General features: G+C 38.4%; 2 non-coding genes across 2 annotated transcripts; one reads left to right on the top strand and one right to left on the bottom strand.

Annotated features, from left to right (window-relative positions):
• The first annotated feature begins 6946 nt into the window (after nt 1–6946).
• trnal-caa (transfer RNA leucine (anticodon CAA)) lies at nt 6947–7059 on the top strand. The gene is made up of 2 exons: nt 6947–6984; nt 7014–7059. It is a non-coding gene; the product is annotated as a tRNA-Leu (tRNA).
• An 11603-nt stretch (nt 7060–18662) lies between these two features.
• Nucleotides 18663–18744, bottom strand: trnal-aag (transfer RNA leucine (anticodon AAG)). Its single transcript has one exon. It is a non-coding gene; the product is annotated as a tRNA-Leu (tRNA).
• Nucleotides 18745–20154: the final 1410 nt, after the last annotated feature.

Genomic DNA, 20154 nt, shown 5'->3' with positions numbered 1-20154 from the left:
AGCACATCTGGAATTTTTATTTTGTTTTACCTGTTTGATTGGTTTGCTAGTCTCTCCCATGGGGAACAAGAGACAGTGGAGTGACAGGAAGTCCACCAGCAGCCATCTTACCTCTCCCTCCACACACCTGTGTCCAGATCCTGTTATATATCTCTCTGTCCATATCACTGTGTGACTGCAGAGGGCTGTTCTGCTGTGGTTACTACAGTGGACAGTGGCTGTAAAGACTGTACTCATGTGTTTCTAAAAGCTGTGGTTAGTACAGTGGACAGTGGCTGTAATGATGGTGTTCCTGTGTTTCTAGAAAATGTGGTCTGTATAGTGGTCAGTTGGCTGTAATGATGGTCTTCCTGTGTTTCAGGAAGCTGTGGTCAGTAGAGTGGACAATGGCTGTAAAGACTATGTTCTTCAGTTTCTAGAAGCTGTGGTCAGTATAGTGGACAGTGGCTGTAATGATGGTGTTCCTGTGTTTCTGGAAGCTGTGGTCAGTATAGTGGTCAGTAGCTGTAATTACGGTGTTCCTGTGTTTCTGGAAGCTGTGGTCAGTACAGTGGTCAGTAGCTGTAATTACGGTGTTTCTGTGTTTCTGGAAAATGTGGTCAGGACTGTGGACAGTGCCTGTAATGAGTGTGTTCCTGTGTTTCTGGGAGCTGTGGTCAGTATAGTGGACAGTGACTGTAATGATGGTGTTCTGGGTTTCTGGAAGCTGTGGTCAGTACAGTGGACAGTGGCTGTGGTGTCAGAAGGCTGAATGACTGAAACCAGGTTTGGTGTATCTGGTGTATCTGGGTCTCAGGCCCCACATGTACTTAGCAGTGCACACTGACCAAATGTCTGTATCAGACACTGATTTAAACACTGATAAGTCTTTTTAATGGTCTACTTTGAAAATAAGTTATAAAATCCAAAACAGAATCAATAAAAATATTTTCTTAATAGATGGATGCTTCACAACTTGTGCTGAAATATGTGAAGTGTAACGCTGCAGAAAGATGGAAAATCTGCAGCAGGAGATATAATTGAAACCCAGGCACGGGACTTTGAGCTCTTTCAGAGTTTGAATGATCAGGGAGTAACAGATCGAATGCAGGTTGCTGGGCTGAATGAAAAAGGTGAGCAGAATGAAAAAATAAAGAGGGACACCTGTCTCCCAGCTGAAATAAAGAAAACAAATGCTGGAGAGTCAGTGAGGAAAAGGAAAGAATTAAAACACAGAAAATATTTCAGGATCGAAGAGCAGGAGTAGTGAGAAATTAAAATAACCAAGTGATAAACTTGACTATGAGAGTAATGTGATCGCTAGGTTCACAAGGTTTAGCTCTAATGATGGAGATTCGGTGTTCTGAACAGTTTCAAATAAAGAGGTGATTAGTGTGACTGGGAGCCTGAATGAAAGACTGAAGGTTTAATTGAAAGACGTCCTGACCCAGTCTGAATGACAGGGTGAGCACTCAAGGGAATGTTGCTGTTGAGTCAGTCCCAGCCCAGACTGTACGTGAAGTGTGTATACTTACTGTCCAGGGCACATTTACAGTAACTAGATTTGTTCTTTTTGATTACATTTTCAATCACCTTCAGTTTGGAGTGTGAAATATTTTTTTCCATTACACACTATATGCTACAATTCATTTAAATACTACTTTTTATTCATATATTTTTTGCTATGCTTACATGATAAATATGTGAACAATGTGTTTTAGCTTTTACCTCTTAGTACATAATTCACAGATTGAATTGAATAGTTGCACTTAATAATATATTCTAGAATCACAGTGCACAGGTTGTTTTTATTAATCTTTTTTTTCAAATTCCATAATGTAAGAAAGATTATCCCTATCATTAGTTATCTAAGACTTACAAACAACAATTCATTTAGCTGTGAAGTATCAGTCAAATGCAGAATAAACATGGAAAAAATAATTAAACCTTTCTCTCTTCAAAATGAAGGACTTCCGGGTCAAATACACATTTCTTCCAACATAATAGACACATTTCTCAAATAAAACTCTAGTCTGAACAGATCCCAAACTTTTGTTTAAAGTTGAAAAAACTACAAGATTTGCCTCAGGACTCTGAAACTGGACATTGTTGTCTAAAAGCACCCAGTATGGATTCAGGTCAGAAAACTACAACACACTGTAATACAAATACCTACCACCTGAATGTGACTGTTATAACAAATAAACACAACTATATGTCTTGTCCTCAATCATGTTACAATGTTAGATCCTTCTGTAATATAATTACCATAGTATCTAAAACTACTGTAATCATTCTCAAAAATAACCATGGATCAAAAATATTTTAATACATTTACCTTCAGTACTCCTATTTGTATTAGCACATTCACCTGCAATAGTTACTAATATTATTTGTTAATCGGAAAACGGGCCTTAAATATACTTTTATCTCTGATCACCTGTCTGTAATAGTTCTTTGCACTAAAATTGTCACCTTCTCTCAAAATACTCTATTTTTTAATAACATTTCCATAATGTTATAATGTTATTATTATTAGTGTTACTTTAATAATACAGCAAATACAAAATGTGTCAATGGTAATAATACTGGAGTCTCAATAATACTCTAGTATTAAATAACACACTTATCTCATTTAAAATATTAGTCTAAAAATACTCCAGTGTTTAATAACACATTAATTCATCAGTGTGTAAAATTAAATATCAGTCCGATCAATACAACAGTGTTTAAAAACACACTGATCTCTGTTAATACACTAGTGTGTTATTATACCTGTTAGAGAGGGCAGAATTGAGCACAATGAAATAAACAACCCCTGGTAAATATTTTGAAGATGTTGTATTATTGTTAAAACATTTGTATTCCTATTTGTTTGCAAATGGGAAAATTTCCACAAGTCCTAGCACACCAAAATTACAGCTAAAATTTTGTATTTTATTATTGTGGTAATAGATAAGGTAATAGATAAGGGATTGTCAAGTTGTATATCATTTTTGATAAGGTTGCTAAATATCTACAATATTAATAGTTATAATAATTATATGTTAGTACTTAAAAAACACTATCCTTAGTCTGTGTTGTGTGTAATAGTGTATAACTGCATATAAAACTATTAATACAGCATTAATAGAAAATAGTTTAAAAATTCATATAAGCTGAATTAATATTATGATTAATTGTAGAGGTGAAATTCTTGTTATTATTTATAATTATTTTTAATTATATAAGCTCCCTTATTTATAGCATCAATTATAATTTTAAGGGATATCCATAAAGCTGAGTTTTAAATTAAACAGAAAAGCGCTTCTGCATACTGTGGTCACTACGGCTGGCAGTGGCTGTAATGACTATAGAACCTCAGATGGCTGGTCCTGGGTTCCAGGAGACTGTGGTCACTGTACTGGACACTGTACTAACTCTGTGGCTTCCAAGTCCTGGGACCAGTGTTTCTGTGTTAGTGGGACCTGTGGTCACAACAGTGGTCAGAGGCTGACAGGTACTTCACATGTTGTGCTGAAATGTGTGTGAGGTGTATATTCCCATTGTCTGTATGTGAATTGTTGACAATGATTTTCTAGCCTTTACCTGCCAACATCTAAACTTAACACATGATCATCAGATTAAATTATATTAAAGAACAACATTTTTCAAAAATACCAGACAGCCCAGTAAAACTGTACCGGTCGTAATAATATTTAATATTTATTAATTAACCATACTATTTTTAACCATACTATTTTTGCACTTTTCCAAGAATTACCTTGCACTGTTTTTGTCCTGTAATATTTTCTCTGTTTGCGGAATTTTGCACAGTTTTGATTACTTGATTACATGTTATTTATGTTATGTTATTACATGTTACTGTTTTTGCTATTGTGTTACTGTCTATTGTCTTATCTTCTGTCCTATTTATATAATGCACCTGAGTGACTAATGAGAAACACTTTTCATTATACCTTGCACCTGTGTAAGTTTAATGACAATACAGTTGAATTTAATTGAATTCAACAGGTTTAACATATAGGCACAGATACATTTATTGTGATGTTGTCCTGAGCAACTGCTCAAAAATCTAAACTTGAGTCCTGTGATTACGAATTAATTTTTAAATATTTAATTTGTATGATAACATGTAATTAAATATTTAATTTGTATTACTTATACTTATATAATTGGATTTGATAATAATTTCAGATTCCGAATGTAGTCAAAAACAATAAAGCATTCTTATTAAAACTTCACAATTTACAAAAAAAAACTGTCATTAGATAACTAACCTAAAAACACAAATTAAATTATTTAGCTGTTTTTAGCTAAATTTACTTTTAGCTAAATTTACTTTCAGCTAATTCTAACGACCCAGACAGCATATATTGTTTTGGTACTTTGTCTTCTAAAGTAACCTAAACAGTGTACTTTGTTGACGCACTGTTTTCTAAAATTCTGCACGTACTGTAGCACAGCAATTACATCCTTGAAATATATTTTCTAAAAGCACCAATATATTTTTTTCTAAACTCTCTACATTTTAAGAATCAATTTACTTATTAGATTTCCACTTCAAACGCTTGCAGAAAATGCCAGCAATTCAAAGCGTGTAGGCAGCATGAACAGACCAATTCTGCAATTTCTTTTATCGCGGGCGGTGCTTTCCGAGTCGATGGCTCTGCATTAGAAATGAGAAGTGCTGAACTCTAAACACGTTCTTGCCATTACTGCTACTCCTGCTGCTACTCCTTCGTCCTCGAAAAAAGAAAAGACAGGCATGTTTTGAGTCTCAAAATGATCTTCTGGATCCACAAGAAACATGTACATTTGATTGATTCCGCAGTATTTTGGATGTACTGTACTTATAACTTCCATCGAAGAGAGATTTCATCAGTTGCATGAAATTGAAACTTTCGACTTTTTGTCTGGTATTGAAAATATGTTTAAAAAAAACCATAAACAATTTTCTAACAAACAACTCATGAATTATTGCCAGGATCTATATTTAGCGTTCGGTAGTGATAACACTGCTGATATTGATTGAGTAGAAATCTATGATGTATTGACAGCTTTATCTGAAGCGAGAAGTCCTAGAACGCCATCTATGAAGTTTAAGGATTCATACCAAGAAATGCCTTTTGTTTCCCACCCCAACTGCTGCTTTTGCATTACACATTATGTGAACATTACCAGTTTTGGTAGCTTCTGGGCACGATTTTCCTAAACTGAAACTTATTACAAAATTCTTTAAGATGAACCATGTCCAAAAATTGTAAATCAGGACTAATTTTAATATCAAATGAAATTACTACAGAGGAAAAGGCTTAACTGAAATATGAATAAGACTATGCAAGCCTGAAAAATAGAACAATTCAATTTATAGAACTTATTTTTTTATTTTTTGAGAGATGGGCTCACACACCGGAAGACACTAACGTTTCTCTTCGTTAGAGTATGTGAATAACAGTTTAACCCCATTTTTTTGTAATTGTGATTCTGTTAAAATTAAAAAAAGCATCTATCAATAGTAAGAAATTATCAAGAAAGTAAGAAATTGTCATATTTCATAAACTGTAAGACATGAAGACATTTACAGGTTATATCCTTTGCTTTGTCTTTTAACGCAAGCGGTCAGGATCCAAGCCCATGTTCGGACGGTTGTGTTTCTCTTGCAATCATCAAATGTCATTGTTTTGTCCTTCAGTTCTTTCTCCAGTTGTACAATGGATATTTTATACCATCAATACTTTTCATGCTCTTTTGCATTTTCCTTCACATACGGAAAAAAACTCAAGGCGTTCTTGTCACTGTGCTACACAGTACAGGACACGCAGTGAGTAATTCGCGCAGCTTTCAGAGGAATCCAGAGGTAGGACTCTTAATGCAAGGAGCTGTTTTTTTTTTCGCATTAATCATTATTAACCAGAAACAGCTTCACAACTGGTTGCATTTGTGATTATGTCACTTCTCTGCTTCAGCAAGGTCAATAAAAGACTCTGAAAGTAGTAGAGAAAAACTGAATTAAAATCATATTAGCAATTCTGAGCGATATCTGCATACAGGCAATCCAATAAGAACGTTGAAATCTTTGAATGTCATCTCTCTATATATTGCGCTGCTTTTTACTTGGAGTAAAACTATTGGATTGAAGGGTTAAAATGTATTGTTGTTATTTGGAGAAATCAATGAACTCGTGATTTTATATGTTTTAAAAGACGGTCATGCGCACAGAAAAAAGACAGTGCTGATTATTTTTCTGGAGACGGAGCACTGATGACCTATCCGAGCCAATTGATAAAGCCCACCCAGTGGATACTCTAGCAGAACGTGGAAGAACGTTCACCATTGTAACCAAGGCAACCACAGGAACAACTTCAAGAAGCACAATCAATTCCCCATTTAAATCTTTCGTGTAAGGTATGCCATGTGAAAGCATGAAGTAAATCCCCTGATCTCTTTTGAACATGGACAAGGTATTTCTGATGGAGCGCAATGAGCAACGATTTAATAAGCTACTCCTGCCGATGATTCAGCTTAAAGAAGTAAAAGCTTCACAAACAAAAGCAGCTCGCTACCACAGCCAATATTAAATGTACTTGGTGGCACATTACCATTTGCACTGGCTCAAAAGTGGTCTCGGCAGACGTTCTTCCCTACATAAAGCTGAAAGCGCCAAAGAGCATTTCCATTGAGAAAAAAAAATCTTTCTTGATGTTAAACATAGAGAGCCTGCCTTTTAGAAGTTCTCCCTCTAAACACCTTGTGCAGCCTCCCGACAGACTAACAAAAAGCGCCTTTTCACCAACTCAATTTATAATACGCCCCTCAAAACTCACAACCGAATAACAATCCATCCGTATATTTGATTTCCAAGATCCATTCAAGGCAACTTGGGTCTTCGCAAGCAAATAATTTCAGGGAAGAAACTCAGTTTAGTCAACTACTGGTGCATTCAGCACACCACTTGCTTTTGCTTGTCAGGGTGGCCGAGTGGTCTAAGGCGCCAGACTCAAGGAGATGTTTCTTTCCAGCTGGCTTGGGTGTTCTGGTCTCCAACTGGAGGCGTGGGATCAAATCCCACCCCTGACAGCTTCCGTTTTTACCTCTCTTGAATTGTTCCAGTGCTAGCTGACAGTGAATGACTGAAATATAAAAGCAGCAGAAGAAAGCAAGCAACTCAGTGCAATTTGTGAGTATTCTGCACTGTTAAAATGCACAGGTTTTCATACTTTTTGGAATTCGTAGCTCAAGAAGTGACTCCTGTTTCATTTTCTATTCACCAACTCGATTTGCATTCCGCCCCTCACACCTCACAACAGAATAACAAACGGCTTCATGTGCCACAGCATTCCCCTGTAGATTCGGTTTGCACTATGAATTAGGCGACCCCGAATGAAATATTTTAGTGTTGGCTCAAATGTGAGGAATTTCATGAACCCTCAAAAAGGAACGCTTGCAGAAAATGCCAGCAATTCAAAGCGTGTAGGCACCATGAACAGACCAATTCTCCAATTTCTTTTATCACTGGCGGTGCTTTTCGATGGCTCTGCATTAGAAATGAGAAGTGCTGAACTCTAAACACGTTCTTGCCATAATTTCTACTACTGCTGCTACTTCTTCGTCCTCGAAAAAAGAAAAGACAGGCATGTTTTGAGTCTCAAAATGATCTTCTGGATCCACAAGAAACATGTAAATCTGATTGATTCCACAGTATTTTGGATGTACTGTACTTATAACTTCCATCGAAGAGAGATTTCATCAGTTGCATGAAATTGAAACTTTCGACTTTTTGTCTGGTATTGAAAATTTGTTAAAAGAAAAACCATAAACAATTTTCTAACGAACAACTCATGAATTATTGCCTGGATCTATATTTAGCGTTCGGTAGTGATAACACTGCAGATATTGATTGAGTAGAAATCTATGATGTATTAACAGCTTTATCTGAAGCGAGAAGTCCTAGAACGCCATCTATGAAGTTTTAGGATTCATACCAAGAAATGCCTTTTGTTTCCCACCCCAACTGCTGCTTTGGCATTACACATTATGTGAACATTACCAGTTTTGGTAGCTTTTGGGCACGATTTTCCTAAATTGAAACTTATTACAAAATTCTTGTAAATCAGGACTAATTTTAATATCAAATGAAATTACTACAGAAGAAAAGGCTTAACTGAAATATGAATAAGACTATGCAAGCCTAAAAAGTAGAACAATTTAATTTCTATAACTTATTTTTTAATTTTTTTAGAAATTGTCTCACACACTGGAAGACACTAACATTTCTCTTTGTTGGAGTATGTGAATAACAGTTGAACCCCAAATGTTTGTAGTTGTGATTCTGTTAAAAGTCAATAAATCGTCTATCAACAGTAAGAAATTATAAAGAACGAAAAACATTGTTTTATTACATAAACTATAAGACAATGAAGAGAGTTTACTTCGCTTTTGTTCTTTTGACTTATGCGTTCAGATTCCGAACCCATCTGTGGACGGTTGTGTTTCTTGAATCTCTTGTAATCATCAAAAGTCGTTGTTTTGTGCTTCAGTTTTTTCTCGAGTTGTACCATGGATATTTTATGTGATCAATACTTTACATGCTCTTTTGCATTTTCCTTCACATACAGAAAAAGTTCAAGGTGTTCATGTCACTGTGCTGCACATTAACTCTGGACCACCTGTAACAGTAGAGGACGCGCAGTGAGGAATTCGTGCAGCTTTCAGCTCAGTCCCGTGTCCAGAGGGAGGACTCGCTCGCTGAATGATCTCTCAGGAAATCCCGGGTGAGATTCAAAAGGTAAACCTGGCTCTCTATGAATACGAGCAAAGAGTTCTCACTCAACAGAAGATTGCGATGTGAGTACAGTAATATAAAACACCTGAAGATGCCAGGGATTGAACCCCAGACCTGTGGAGCAGTAAGTGACTTGTAGCGCTGACATAAGAGATACTTACATAAAGTGCTTTTACTGACCATATTACAAATCTCAGGAAGTAAGGTCTTAAAACATTAGGCAGTAGTGGGATTTAAACCCACGCCCCTGAGAGAGTGGAGCCTACAATCCAGCATATTAGACAATTCAGCCACACTACCTCTGGCCCCTTCTCCTTTCCTCTCGTTGCTGAGTATAGGTGCCTTCATGCAATTGAGCCAGGTTTGAATCCCAGCCAATACATCTCCAAATCTTTTCAAATGAATCTGTGATCTTGTAGCACATCCTCTGAAACCAGCAATCGAAATTGGAAACGTCTTCTTCAACACTGAAAAGCTCAATTAGGACGAAGCAGTTGTACACAGGACAGCAGTACCGTATATGTTCTTGATTGATTCAGACTCGTTCTCAGTGGTTCTTGCTTACCAAATAACTTAAAAGCTGAGGAAGAACGCTACGAAAAATACTAATCAAAATACAAAATAATAATCATTATTAACCAGAAACAGCAGAAAAACTGGTCACATTTGTGATTATGTTGCTTCTTTGCTTCAGCAAGGTCAATAAAGGACTCTCTGAAAGTAGTAAAACACTAAAGAACTGCAAAACTGAATTCAAAATCATATTAGGAATTCTGAGTGATGCCTGCTGACATGCAATCCAATACGGATGTTGTCTTTAAATAAGAATTCTCTATGTTTCCCTGCCTTTTCCCTGGAGTGAAACTATTGGATTGAAGGAATTCTTATCACAGGTTTACAAGGTGCCGTTGATATTTGGATAAATCTATGAACTCGTGATTTTTATATACTTTAAATATCGGCCATATGCACAGAATAAAATGACAGTACTAATGATTTTTCCTGAGACGAAGCACAGCTTATCTTTCCAAGACAGCTGATAAAGGCAAGCAAGTGGATACTCTAGCAGAACATGGAAAAACGTTCAGCTTTGTAACCAACAAATTCCCCATTTAGATCTGACATGTGAGGTATGCTTTGTGATTGCTTGAAGTGAAACCCACAATCTCTTTGGAACTTAGACAAGTTATTTCTGATGGAGCGCTATGCGGAAAGACTTAATCAACTCTACCCCTGAGGATGACTCGACTTGAAAATGCAGAACATTAACGTTTCACAGATAAAAGGAGCACAACCGACATTAAAATTGAGGGCGCATTGTGATTTGCACTGACTCAAAAGTGATCTTGGTAGACAAACTTCCCTGCTGAAGGTGGAAACAAGAATTTGTGTTGAGAAGAAGAAACACTTTTTTCTCCCTGCTTTGATGTTAAGCTGATAAAGTAGCTTTTAACACATTGCTCCACTTGGTGGTTGTAACACAAAAACTTCTAGCAGCGGTGGGATTCAAACCCACACCTCCAACGAGACTGGAGCCTTAATCCAGCACCTTAGACCACTCAGCCACACAACCCACTATGCCCTGTCTCTTTGTCTCATTACTTTCCCGGAGGAAGCCGGGTGGCTTTTGCTCTTGTCCGACAGTGGCGCTATGACTATGGAACCGACTGCACCTGCTTTTCCTGAGATGCTTCCCCTCTCATGGTGAGATCTCGACTTCTTTAACACCTCTGGATACAGTTCTTCTGTGGATCGGTTATGTTGGAGACGGCACTTCGATACTAAGATCGAAAGTGATCTGAAACTACCCAGCTTTCAATCTCTGAGGTAGTTGTCACTAAACTCGGACGTGATGTGCCGTGTGCCATTACTTTTGTTGCGTTCAAGAGTATTCGTTGCGTGAGCTCCTCACTGCATGTCCTGTACTGTACTGTGATTTCATTTAGAGTACAGCGACTAGAATGCCTTGAATGTCTATGTAACGAACAGTTCTTTCCGGACCCTATGCGGAGGACAGTCCGACGGAGTGGGGAGACACTAGGGAAACGTCATGCAGGAAAACGGGGCTGAAGACAAGGGGGCGTGTCCAAGGTGCGCTGGTGCACGGGGGAGGTGTGGCCGAGGCGAACAATCCGAGAGTACTCCTTAGGGAAAATCCAAAACACAAGGGTAAGTCCAAAACCAGGAGATCCATCAGAAGAAGGATTAAAAACCACGAAGGCCGGGTCGGAACCGGCGGACGGGGAACAGGAACGGGAACAGAGGTTAAAACCTTAACGGGACCAGGCGCTTCCTGGTCCCGGACTCGCACGATATGGAAATCAGAGCAGAGCCCGGATGAGCGTCAGCACCTGGCTTTTAAGGTGGGCTGGGGATAGGGAGCAGGTGCACAGAATAAAGACAAGTGAAAGGGCTGGAGCACCCTTAAGGAGGGGGGACTATAATCGTGACAGTCTATCAGTATGTATATATATAAACGCTAAAGAACATGTAAAGTGATTAACATTTCCTTGATATAGATTTTCTGATTATGTCTTGGCTTCATTTAATGAATTTCCTTAGTGACAGATCATTTCTTTCCGGTATTTTTTTCTGGTGCTGTTATTGATCGCATACAAAACATTATTCTCATAAAGAACATGTCACCTACAAAGTCACTATGAAACTGGTATCAGAAAAAGTTTCTTAATATTTCTTTTGATTAGGATGCAAGTGAATTTGATCATTAACTATGGAACTTCCCACAGTTGAGAAGTGTCCAAGTGGCTGTCAAAGGACAGCACTTTGCTGGCACTGTGAATAGTTGGCTAAAGTGCCTATCTAGTAAACAAGAGATCCTGGGTCCGATTCCCAGCGGTGCCTTTCTTCCTGTCTTACTGTACAGAATTTATCCTTACGGGCAAATACCATGCCTTTTAATTCAGGTGAATGCAAGTGTTCGTTTCCTTTCTGGAACAACTTGTTTTGAAAGAAATCTATACAGCTTGCGAAAGATGAAACACAAATCGTGCTTATCAGTGAAGAAGAGGTACTCCCAGCAGGCCAGCTAATACCAGCAAAGTTTTTTTTTCACCCTTACCCAGAGAATGGAGAAAAGTGAGGCGCCTGTGGCTCTGCAGTGTAATCAGTTCGCGAGTTCGGTGGTTAGCTGAAAGAGTGGTAAATGGAGCTCGCCCCAGCCCGTCCTTATTCTTTTAAAGAGGATAAAAAATGAACTTCGCCGCCATTACTACAGATGCAGCCATTCAAAATGGGTGAGGTATTTCACGGCATACCCCGGTGGGCGTGTCACGGCATCACGCGGTATCACGCATTTCACGTGTGTCACGTGACTAACTATCCGGCGTCGCCTTGTAAAACCGCCAGGGGGAGCTTAACCTCTCATGTACAGCATTTGAGCCTTTAATTTTGAACTGTGTATTACAGCATGTTAATCATCAGTCATTAAAATGTTGGTATATTTTATGAAAGCAAGATTGCTCAGTTGGACAAAAGTACACAACCTACCTTTATCAGAAATATTTATGCATCAAAGCCTTTACTGAAGATATTACTAATAGTATTAATAATGGATGACTTTGGACAAGCTGTATACTCAAAGTATAATTTCTTTAGCACATTTGTACAAGCACTTGGAATCTGTCCAAGCCATACTTTGTCAGGCATTTTGTTTTACTTCAACGGGCATAAAAACTTCCTTGCTTTTAACAGGGCGTTTCATAATTTCTAGCTACGAAAATGATTTAAAATGCGACACCTATCATTCAACTAGAGCTTAAAATATCACAAGGAAAAATACACACTGGTATTCCATTTCTCCCTAAACATTGTAAGCTTCGAAGTCTTTAACTAACGTGATACCGGAGTCAACAAGCATACTTTTAGAATTTGATTAAAAGGGAATATAATATGGAATCGCGTATCTAAAGAATTTAATAACGGTATGATTATATCCGTGTACTGCGGCAGGGCTGTGTAGGGCTGTTTCACCTGCCTGATCACGTGAGCTGTCTTGTAGCCTACTGGTCTAGGTGTGTGACTACCACCTGGCAGGTTGTGTGTTTGATTACAGCTGGTGCTGGACTTTTCATTTTTATTTATTTATTTTTTAATCGCGTAACATAAACATATTACCGTATGCAAACTGTACTGTATACAGTATGTATATGTATATTTAATGTCTTAACTGTGCCCGTTTAATTGAATTAAAAAAATTATTTAACACGAACATTAAGCTGTTTACATCTTCCGCCTGAGAACAGTCACCCGTTGCTACCCAACGCAGAATGGTGATTGGCTGACACTATCTGACACCCCTCTGATTGGAGAAAAAAGACGTGCTGGTCTGCTATACACACTGTGCCAGGAAGAGGATTTCTTTCTATTCAAAACGTGTATTTTAAAAGTTTAAGAAGTAAAAACCTTACAGCGTACACAGATTTCTAAACTGATCAGGATCGTTATCTTTGTCTTATGCATAATAATGTTCACCGCTCTGTCCAGCAAATTAATAATAAACTTTATTTTATATAGCGTTTTAAACGAATAAGTAATTAGATTGCTCATAAACCTAATCACTTACTTTTTCTTTTTATTTAGGCTCAGATTTCAACTATAGATCGTATTATTAATAACCATAATAACAACCAACCAACAAAAACAACCATATAAACATAATGGTGGTGCTGGACCTTCCAGTTTTATTTATTTATTTTTTAATCGCGTAACATAAACATATTACCGTATGCAAACTGTACTGTATACAATATGTATATGTATATTTAATGTCTTAACTGTGCCCGTTTAAGTATTGAATATTCATATCTAATTTTACCACTGAAGGGAAATCTTAACATAAACATACGGTATATGGCTGGTCTCGGTACTTTAAAGAAAAAAATACACACCGGTATTCCATTTCTCCCTAAACATTGTAAGCTTCGAAGTCTTTAACTAACGTGATACCGGAGTCAACAAGCATACTTTTAGAATTTGATTAAAAGGGAATATAATATGGAATCGCGTATCTCAAGAAATTAATAACGATATAATTATATTCATGTTGCAAAAGAACTGCAACGGACATAAAAACTCCCTTGCATGGTTTCATTACAACCAGAATCGGTCTTGAGATATTTTTAACTTGATTTACAGTATTTGAGAGGTATGTCTTAACACCGATACTACAGTGCTTAAGTACTGCTCACGTATATGTTTCTAGGTTTATATTATGCATTTCATACGGTCAAATTACTTTTGAGCAACTAATAAGAAGCGCGAAACGGTATGCGTTTTACTTTCGTTTTGTGCTGGGACCCGTGGATTGATTAGAGATATCAAGTACATACAAGTCATTTTTTAAATGTTGTAGTTCGTCTTGAAAAAATGTTACGAGTACATCATCTATCAACAATTACACAGGTTCTGTTTCCAAATTGCGGATTTTGGTTACGTAATATTATTTTCTAGATTTCACGTTGTGAATATGATGGGATGTCTGATGGGATGTTTCTAAAAATCCATCCTCTGTAAAACGTCTTCTCTAGTTGTCCTGCATATGTATTCGCTAATGAAGCTGTGTGTTCTGAGCCTGGATCTCTACATTTCTGTATGAACCAGCTTAGAGGGCTAAAGACAGCTTGTGTTTAAATTGACTTGATGTGACTTGTTCTGTGCCAAGTCACATTATTTTATAGCGTTTTTAAAGCGTTATCAAATACGGTGTTACTGTAGTTTACTGAGTCCCATGTCACATGGTCTGTGATTGAAACCTGTATAACCGGTTTAATTCGTCACAGCCAGCACTCTTCAGGTGTGAGGGTCTTCTGCTCAGAATGAAACGCTAAAATGTTTGTGTATATTCTAATGGTAGTGGGGGCGGGGTGTGTGGGAACAGGTTTGGTTGAAATTGCATTGATCTATGTTCTTCACACCTGAAACATTTTCTCTGAAAGCATTTTCTTCGCAGTTTAACTGATCTTGTTACAGCATGTTACAGTTTACTATTATTAACCATATTAATTTTAAGTGCTTAATGTAAAATCTTGTAAAAATATATTTTCATTGTTCAAATATACATTAAGTCTGACTATCATAAAATAAGTTAAATACAAAACTAAAGAAAAAATAGGGTTAAATATAATTCAAAATATTTTGCTAACAATGTTAACTGTTTATGAATAATAAAATGTATTAACTAAGGAGTAGGATGGCACTGTTGTTAGTATGTTTTTTGTTTTGTTTCTTTTTCATAAATACAACAGTAGTACCTGATGTCTCAGTGGCTTTCAAAATTAAATTATGCATGCAAACCTGTGAACTAGAAAGATAACTAAGATATCCATCCATTATATTCCATAATATCCATGAAATATATGGCGCTGAAATACAGTATGTGTGACGCATAAAAGACACCAAGGGATTGGGTGAGCTCCCATCACAAAAAAAAAACTGCGAACCTGCACTACAGCGACCATAGTACAGTATGGAGACCTAGGCGTTTTACGGGAAGAGACAGGGTGCTTCTGCCGCCCCAGCTTCCAAAGAGCGAAGGGTAAGCAAATACAGCAGACTTCATCTGAAATACGCGATTACAGCGCATATTACAAGGTATTATTGCCGTTTTGAATTTTAAATTAAATTATAATTATTTCTTTGTAGCCTGTTCTTCAAGAAAACACCGCACGGGCGAAACGATCTACCACCAGGACAGTAAAAAAGAAAGCGGTAAGACGGAAAAAAAGAAAAGTTTATTTTGACTTCTGTTCCGCGACTGATGAATACTACTGTGTGACTTTATTTCTTACATGAATTATGTTATTTTGCCACAAGCCGTGGGTCTCTGCTCTCGGCCACTGGCCAGGGTGCCAACCTGTAGAAGCAGCACCTGTATGGAGACATTTCGGCAGCAGCGGGAGCATTAAGATGCATTACTGGGGAGGATTGGGAGGCTAGAGTTCCAGCAGTCAAACAGTTGAGCAGCTGTCTCCCGAAAAGTGCCTCTCCCCGCCGCACAGGCTGCAATGCCTGGCGGAAGCTCTGCCCCCCGCAGAGCACACACCGCCTCAGGACACTCCAATCCGGCCTCTCAGTTCACCACCGCGCAGGAATCTGTTGATGCTGTCCCCGCCGGCTATCTCCCCCCAGGAAGCACAGCGGAATTCACAGATGCCAGTGGGACGAATAATTCTCCCAGATGTCCAACTGCTACCCATCACCCAGGAGATGGAGGGGGGGTTGTACTTGCAGTGCATCGGCATAGACGGGAAAGCAAGAGCCGACCGCTACGCCGCCCTCGTGTTTCGAAATCTTGTGACTTTTGAAATTTACTGGGGGTGGACCACGTCTGTAAATTTCGATGGGTCCAGAGGCAAAAGTGCCTTGCCTTGCAGTCTCCGGGAAACCATTAGTACGATGGTGAATCGGAGATTCTCAACCCTTGCTGCGTACGACTGGAAAAGAATTCGTGATCGGATCAACGAAATGCTTCGTAGGAGGAGGCGGTCTTTTCCTCTTGTCTAACAGTCTGTCCACAAACAAAACATTCCTGTTAGACAAGAGGAATTGAAAAAAAAACAATTTTGTCAATGAAAACCGGTGTGTGTGTCTCTCCCTACTGGATGTCCCTCTCACAAACTGCTGAATGAATAAAATAATTTTATTGAAAACGAGTTTGCGATTGTCTGGTCTTTAAATTCTTGAGATACGCGATTCCATATTATATTCCCTTTTAATCAAATTCTAAAAGTATGCTTGTTGACTCCGGTATCACGTTAGTTAAAGACTTCGAAGCTTACAATGTTTAGGGAGAAATGGAATACCGGTGTGTATTTTTTTCTTTAAAGTACCGAGACCAGCCATATACCGTATGTTTATGTTAAGATTTCCCTTCAGTGGTAAAATTAGATATGAATATTCAATACTTAAACGGGCACAGTTAAGACATTAAATATACATATACATATTGTATACAGTACAGTTTGCATACGGTAATATGTTTATGTTACGCGATTAAAAAATAAATAAATAAAACTGGAAGGTCCAGCACCACCATTATGTTTATATGGTTGTTTTTGTTGGTTGGTTGTTATTATGGTTATTAATAATACGATCTATAGTTGAAATCTGAGCCTAAATAAAAAGAAAAAGCAAGTGATTAGGTTTATGAGCAATCTAATTACTTATTCGTCTAAAACGCTATATAAAATAAAGTTTATTATTAATTTGCTGGACAGAGCGGTGAACATTATTATGCATAAGACAAAGATAACGATCCTGATCAGTTTAGAAATCTGTGTATGCTGTAAGGTTTTTACTTCTTAAACTTTTAAAATACACGTTTTGAATAGAAAGAAATCCTCTTCCTGGCACAGTGTGTATAGCAGACCAGCACGTCTTTTTTCTCCAATCAGAGGGGTGTCAGATAGTGTCAGCCAATCACCATTCTGCGTTGGGTAGCAACGGGTGACTGTTCTCAGGCGGAAGATGTAAACAGCTTAATGTTCGTGCTAAATATTTTTTTTAATTCAATTAAACGGGCACAGTTAAGACATTAAATATACATATACATACTGTATACAGTACAGTTTGCATACGGTAATATGTTTATGTTACGCGATTAAAAAATAAATAAATAAAAATGAAAAGTCCAGCACCAGCTGGATTCAAACACACAACCTGCCAGTTGGTAGTCACGGACCTAGACCAGTAGGCTACAAGACAGCTCGCGTGACCAGGCAGGCGAAACAGCCCTACACAGCCCTGCCGCAGTACACGGATATAATCATACCGTTATTAAATTCTTTAGATACGCGATTCCATATTATATTCCCTTTTAATCAAATTCTAAAAGTATGCTTGTTGACTCCGGTATCACGTTAGTTAAAGACTTCGAAGCTTACAATGTTTAGGGAGAAATGGAATACCGGTGTGTATTTTTTTCTTTAAAGTACCAAGACCAGCTATATACTGTATGTTTACGTTCCAAAATTAATATCGTTTATGGCCTTCACACGCGTTACAGTATGCTCCTATTCTTTTTATGCTCAGCTACTAAGATTTCCCTTCAGTGGTAAAATTCAATATCTACAACGGGCACACTAAAGACGTTTACAGTAAGTCTTTCTACGACAGACCAACGGACCAAGAGTGCCCCTGTCGGTCAACCAATCACGCACCGCGGTACCCCGTGTCATCATACCTGCGGTATCTGTACCGCGGTGTCTGTACCGCGCACTTTGAATGGCTGCATCTGTACCAGCTTTAAAAGACTGGCATGGGCACGGAAAAAAACACACTACAGATGACTTTTCTGGAACCGAAGCAGAGATTCCTTTATGAACCAACTGATAAAGCTCAGCCAGTGAATACTGTTAACAGAATGTGAAAGCACGATCAACTTTGTAACTGCAACCACAGGAAAAACAGCAAGAAGCAGGCTCCATTCCCCATTTAAATCTGTCGTGCGAGGCATGCTTTTTGCACGCATGAAGTAAATCCCACGATCGCTTTTGAACTTGGACAAAGTACTTCCAAAAGAGCGCTATGCACAAAGATTTAACAAACTCAACCCCCGCCGACGATTCGGTGTGAAGAAGCAGAACATTCAAGTTTCACAGACAGAAGCAGCACGCCAGCACAGCCAACATTAAAACGGAGGGCACACTACGATTTGCATTGACACAAAAGTGATCTGGGCAGACGTCGTTCCCTGCATAACGCAAAAAGTGGCAAAGCGCTTTTGGGTTGAGAGGACGCAAGAAGGTTTTTGTTTTGTGCCTTGATGTCAAGCTGAGAAAGTATCTTTAAACACTTTGCTTAGTTTCTCGAGAGACTGCCAAAAAGTAGTTCCCTCCCTTTCGTCTGAAGCCAGCTGAAAGGGGGTCTCGACAGAAGCACCTGGCAGTGGTGGGATTCGAACCCACGCCCCCAAAGAGACTGGAGCCTTAATCCAGCGCCTTAGACCGCTCGGCCACGCTACCCGCTGTGTGCTGTCTCTTTGTCTCATTACTTGCCCGAAGGAAGCCGGGTGGGTTTTGCTCGTCACCCGGCTTAGTGGCGTTATGACCGTGGAACCGACTGCACCTGCTTTTTCTGAGATGCTTCCGCTCTCATGGCGAGTTCTCGACTTCTTTAACACCTCTGGATAAAGGTCTTCTGTGGAGCAGGTTTCAGACCTCTGCGTACAGCACCCTTGATGTCATTTTATTTTTACAGCAGCCGCATCCGGAAAGTTGTGTCTTTTACGTTTTATTTGAACAACAAAACTACATACAATACAAATAAGAGCACATATAAGGTATCAAGAAAATCGTCAGGGGCACATGCTATAATACAATTACACTTTATGAAAAACGATTACACAAGGTAAATAAAGATAAGGTCCGCACAGCTTGTTCTTACATTTCGAAAGAGTCCGTAAATACCCCTTTACGTCTATTTTGAACTGTTCAAACGTAGGACTCTTCCCAGACCATTTCACTTTATACCACCTTCCTAAACGAGGATGCATCTCCTGTTTTAGAACTATTTTGGGCGGAATGGCTTATACAACACACCCACAGTATTCTAATGGTGGACTGCAGATCTGTGCTATAGTTCAGTCGAATTCGAGGGATCCAGCAATCGTACTGGATTTGACTGGGATTCTGAAATGTCTCTTGCAAAGGTATTCGGGTTTGCTTGAACCTTTAAAAAAAAGTGATCTGAAACTACCCATCTTACAATCTCTGAAGTAGTTGTCACTAAACTCGGACGTGATGTGCCACACATGTGCCGTGTGCCTTTACTTTTGTAAAAAACTGGTATCGGGAAAATTAAAGTCGAAATCCAAAACAGTAACATATTTAAGAGTAAATGCCTCCTAATAGCTAGCAAGTGCTTCTAGTAAGTAAAGTTGTTTGTGTCCCTGCCTGTCACGCGGGAAACCGGGGTTTGATTACCAACGGGGAGACAGCTAGTTTTTTTATGATCAGATTCCAGTCTTTAATGCTGTGTGTGAGAGTTTACGTAACTTTCCTTTTCTCACATTTTCTGACGACTATTCCAAAGGAGGGCCCTGTCAACTCCTAATACTTTTCAAAAATCTGCCTGCATGTTTGATTAGTTTTGTTTTATTTAGAAAAAGTTCAATATTGATCATAACTAAAGAAAATTATGATCAGAAACAAAAAGAAAATGTTGAAGATGCAACTCGATCTTGAATCAGAGCTGGGTGACATGGGCTTCTGTTCTGATATGGTTGTACGAGAAACAGGAGGAATCTCTTCTCTCCTATGGAGCATGAGCTGAATCAGGAATGAGACATGTCATATATCAACGCATGACTTACATCGTAAAACTAAAACTAAATTAAAAACTAACATTAAGTTGTCAGAGACATTCATTTATAT

This window comes from Atractosteus spatula, chromosome 10 (genome assembly GCF_055471065.1).
Source record: "Atractosteus spatula isolate fAtrSpa1 chromosome 10, fAtrSpa1.hap1, whole genome shotgun sequence".
NCBI lineage: Eukaryota > Metazoa > Chordata > Actinopteri > Semionotiformes > Lepisosteidae > Atractosteus > Atractosteus spatula.
This window is presented reverse-complemented; position numbering and strand designations above follow the sequence as displayed.